The following is a 5,082-nucleotide window of genomic DNA, read 5'->3' as shown; positions in this document are numbered from 1 at the left end:
ATATATACACAAAACAATAGTCTGAAAGCTTTAATGATATTTAAATACCAGTTTCTTTAGTTTTAAGTGGTATGACTAAAAATGACTACTGCCCACTAAAAATTTAACTCTTGGTTTTGGACACGAGTACATAAATTATGTTCTTGATGGTGCAGAAATCTCATGAAAAACAATCCATTTCACCTTTATTAGTTATACAGCAGTGTCAACAGAATAGGATTACTTCACTATAATCTCATTAAGAGCATTGTATGTTAGCAGTGTCAGAACAGTGGAGAAGTATTGCATGATTAAAAACTGATTTGAATGGAATTTTGAGGGACTTTTTAAATCATACTTTTTTTCCCCCATAAATGTATTAAAATGGAAATACTATTAAAATTAATGAAAAATTAAATGCATATGCCTTGTGATCACGCCTAAGAATATTTTTTTTTTTTAATAGTTAGAGTTATTTGTATGGAAAATAACATACCAAAAAAAAAACAAACCCACTGCTGGCAAGTCGGACCCCTCCTTGGGTTTCTAAGGCATTATCAGTATGTAAGTAGATTGCCCAATCTTCCTTCTGGAGAAGTGGCTGATGGGTTTGAACCTCCAGCCTTCTGGTTATCAGTCAAATGCTTTAGACACTATGCCACCAGAGCTCCTCATGGAAAATGGAAAATAACATAGTCCCAGTTTAAAAGTTACTAGATTTCTTCTCTGTAGAACCATGAAAAATAGAATTTATGTAGGTAGAATTTGGAATAATAGGCTCATTTTGTGTTTTGAATCACTCTTTTTCCTTTCTTTGTAGAATTCAGAATTAATTATGAGCACTTTAATAGCAGCTGATATACTGATATACTACTGGGTATGTTGATTCCAGATCCTGATTTGTGCTATACACTTAGAAAAACAGATGGAAAGCTAACACTTAATTTCGCTTATGTGAAAATTGTTATACCATATGGTCTCCTGATTGTAAAATATATTTCAGAAATATAAACTCTTAATCTATAATTATTACTGAAGTCCTTTTGGTCATGTTCTTCATGGAATAAGAAATGCATCTTCTTGAAAGAGCAAGGCATTGGCTAGTTTTATTTATTATTTATTTATAATCCTTGTGAGAGACATTTTTATGGCTTTTCAGCCCTATAAGCAAACAAAAAAAAAAGGCCCTTCATTCCTATAATGCCAGTTAATGAACATAATTTTTAGACACCAATAAAAGACTGAATTTTCCATTCACAATGCTATGTAAATCGGCTGCAATTTGCTTGATTGAAAGTTTCAGCATGTAGTAGATCAACTGTTGTTATTGGAGATAAGTCATTTTCTTGGTGTAGTTGTTTGTTCTTTGAATGAATTTCTGGATGCAAGCATATTGTGATTGTTTACCAATGTGCTTATTTAAATTTCAATCTTTCATAAGAAATTATCATACTTTTTGGAAGCAGATCACCAGGCCTGTCTGAAGTGCCTTTAGATGGTTCAAACTACCAACCTTTCAGTGAAGTGCTTGCTAAAACAATTACTGACTGCTTAATTATGAATTTTCTTTGTAGGACTATAAAGAAATTTTGCAAACAAAAGCCAAAATTAAATTTCCACAGAAAAGAACAGATTTGCTTTTCTTAGATTTAAAAAAATGTATTTATTTATTATTAGTAACAGACCAAAGATTCAGGAGTTTTCTGTTGTTTTGTTTTAATTTTAAGTTAATGTCTGTTGCTTATTATGTACTTGTATTATGTTACAAACTTTAGACAGTGGTTTATCTTAGAGGCAAGGTATAACATGAAGGCCCATAATTCTTGATCAGTTTAGGGAAGTCCTTAAGGAAGTAAATTCCAGAGTAAACTAAAAGAAGGTAGAGTAGGATGAGGTTTGATTTCAGAAATTCTCTTTTCTCTCACTTCTCATTTACACAGCCACAGACCTGACCATTTTGTCTCTGGCTGCAAGTCCAAATGCATTAATACACACAGGTGCAACAAAATGGGTTAGTGGTTCAGTAGCTGGGGAAGACCCAAACTACAACCATCAAGGGATATGACAGAAAAGATTGAGAAAAGGTATGCAAAGTGCTTGTTCAATAGGGAGCTACTGATACTAAGAAGTTACCTATACATTTCATCCTGAGATGAAAACCAGTTGCAGGGCAAGTTTTAACATTCCTCTGTGTAAAACAGTCTTTTACATCTGGAAAATTCTGACAGCTGGAAGGATAGGAAAACAGAAGAGCTTCTCTCTTCTCTGGAATTAAGGCATTTTGAGCAATTAAGTATCATTTTAACAGACTAGGTATATATAAATCCATTTTATTTTTAACCTAAATGTCAAAGAAGTTTAACTTGCCTGGCATTTTATGTGTTGAGATTTATACGGCCAGTACATGTTATTTCTTTGTAGACACTATGATTAAAACTTTGTTAACATCTAGTACTTACACAGGTTTTTTCTCAGACATGAAAACTGAGTCTCAGGCTATAATTACTTTTAAACAATTAGGCTTTTCTATAAAACTCTAGTTCCTTAAAATCTACAAATTTTGACTATTAACTGATAATAAGCTTTGAATATTTGTATGAATGTATATTTAAGTAGGAAATAGTTTAGAGCAGTGTTAATGCCCAGTTGAACAAAGTGATTTTCTGAATAAATTTCATTTTTATCTTAATATTGTTCAACCTTAGCTTCCTCATAGTTATTAGTCCACTAAATCTGAATTTTTCTCACAATCTAAAGTAGTTTTGTTTAGAATACCTTTAGTGTTCTGAGCCAGGTTTCTATTTTTCTACTTTCACTGCCTGCAAATTATTGGGTGAGTTAACCTGAACCTGTTCTGCAGATCTGGCCATTTTTTTGCTTTATCTCTGAAGATGTGCCTGAATCTGCTAATCCTAAGATTATCTGAAAAAAATGAATGAGTCCCAATTTAGGGCTCCAGATTTGATTCTCTAACTCTACTTTTATCAAAGCACCCTCCCTTGGAGATAATCAGGGTTGATTGAGGTAATAGTGAAACAGTACTCGGATCATCTGTTTTTCTGTTGTCCTTATATATAGCTTCTTGTGTAGAGATCATTGGATTGCTATATGAAAGAGGAGTGAATAATCAAAGCAGATTTGGGGATTGCCTGGAAATATGAACATAACATCATCATAATAGTATCAAAATCTGCGTTTATTCTAGTTGTTGTCAACTCTGACTGCACGTTAGCTTTTTGAAAATACTGATGCCTGCTGTAGTTGTTTCCTATGGCTGCTGTAACATGCAACCACAAATTTGCTGACTTAAAACAACAGACATTTATTCTCTTTAAGTTCTGGAGGCTAGAAGTCCAAAATTAGTTTCACTGGATTGAAATCAAGGTACTGTCAGGGCTGTATGTTCACACCAGAGCCTCTACAGGAAAATCTATTTCTTTGCCTTTTTTACCTTCTAGTGGTTAAAGTGCTCGGCTGCTAATGAAAATGTTAGCAGTTTGAACCCACCAACTGTTCCATGGGAGAAAAATGTGGCCTGCTTCCATAAAGATTACAGTGTTGAACCTTATGGGGCAGTTCTGCCATAGTTTCGCTATGAGTTGGAATCAACTCAGTGACATTGGATTTGGTCTTGGTTTTGGTTTTTAGAAGCTGCATTCCAGTTCCTGGTATGCGACCCTTTCCTCCATCTTTATACCCTGCAAAGTAGCATCTTGCTTCAGTGCTCACATTGCCATCTCCTTCTCTGTAGTCAAATCTCCCTTTGCTATCCTGTAATAAAAACATTTGTAATTACATTTAGAGCCTACTTGGATAATCCAAGATAATCTCCCTATCTCAAGATCCTTAATTTAATTGCATTGGCATTTGTCATATAAAGTAACGTTTACAGGATCCAGGGATTAAGAATTGATTATCTATGGGGGGCGTTTATTCAACCTAAAATACCTGAGTGTACCCATGCTCAGAGTTTTAATGGTTTGGATCATGAGCATTGGGGCTGCAGTTGACTAGAATAGCAGATGTACTTGTTCTTTCCTTTGTGGGTTTCTAAGATATTTCCCCGCTCCAACTGCTGTTCTGTAATGTATGTGATGTTTCCTCTCTGACTGTGGCTATTAACTCCTACCATCAGCCTCTAGGTGTCTGTCTGATCTCCATTTTTAGTAGTTCATTTTTTTTCTCCAGCAGTACAGATAATTACGTTGTATTTCAAAAATAACTCAAGAATGGCTCTTCTCCACTTGTTGCTGTTGTCAATTGCCGTCAAGTTGGTCTCAACTCGTAGCCACTCTGTGTACAACAGAATGAAACGCTACGCAGTCCTGTGCAATCCTCGCTAGTATTGCCATACTTGAGCACATTGTTGTAGCCACTGTGTCAAACCATCTCATTGAGGGTCTTCCCCTTTTTCACTGACCCTCTACTTTACCTCACATGATATCCTTCTCCAGGGACTGGTGCTTTCTAACAACATGACCAAAGCATGAGAGAGGAAGTCTGGCCATTCTTACTTCTAAAGAACATTCTGGCTGTACTTCCTCTAAGACATATGCGTTTATTTTTCTAGCTGTCCATGGTACCATCAGTTTTCTTTGCCATCATCACAATTCAAAAGCATCGATTCTTCTGCAGTATTCTTTATTCACTGTCCAGTTCTCACATGCCTACCACATGCATTCTCACATGAAGATACCACATCTAATTCATGGAAATATTCAGACATCCAAGCTCTGCACCTTTCTTTTTTTATTTCTGTTCTGCCATCTAATTAGTTGATTTAGCCACAGCTTTTCATTTTAGTACCTGTACTACTCCCCTTTGAAATTCTCTCATTTGATTTGAGTTGATGGGGAAGTAATATACTTCTTCCTCTACCCCTGTTGTCTTTTAGGGGAAGGAACCCCGCTTCACTTTCAACATCTCTCTCCAGAAAATCCTTTTGGCGTTTTTGTTACCTGTTTTTGTCAGCCCCAGGGTTACAGGTGAGGAGAGACAATGCAGGGACGCCAGAGTAGCAGGCCGGAAGAGCAGGAGAAAGGGGATAAAAGCCTTGAACCCGAACAGAAGAGCAGTCAGCCCCAGGGAAACAGGTGAGGAGAG

The 5,082-nt window shown here is 35.9% G+C and overlaps 1 protein-coding gene across 1 annotated transcript in view; it reads left to right on the top strand.

The window, feature by feature from the left end:
* UBA6 (ubiquitin like modifier activating enzyme 6) overlaps nt 1–5,082 on the top strand; it is a 147,272-nt gene that overhangs the window by 1,283 nt on the left and 140,907 nt on the right. The window lies entirely within an intron of this gene.

Source organism: Orycteropus afer, unplaced genomic scaffold (assembly GCF_000298275.1).
Source record: "Orycteropus afer afer isolate SDZICR_OR568_19922 unplaced genomic scaffold, OryAfe1.0 scaffold00098, whole genome shotgun sequence".
NCBI classification, from domain to species: Eukaryota; Metazoa; Chordata; class Mammalia; order Tubulidentata; family Orycteropodidae; genus Orycteropus; species Orycteropus afer.
The sequence above is the reverse complement of the archived record's forward strand: the minus strand, read 5'-3'. Positions and strand labels throughout refer to the sequence as shown.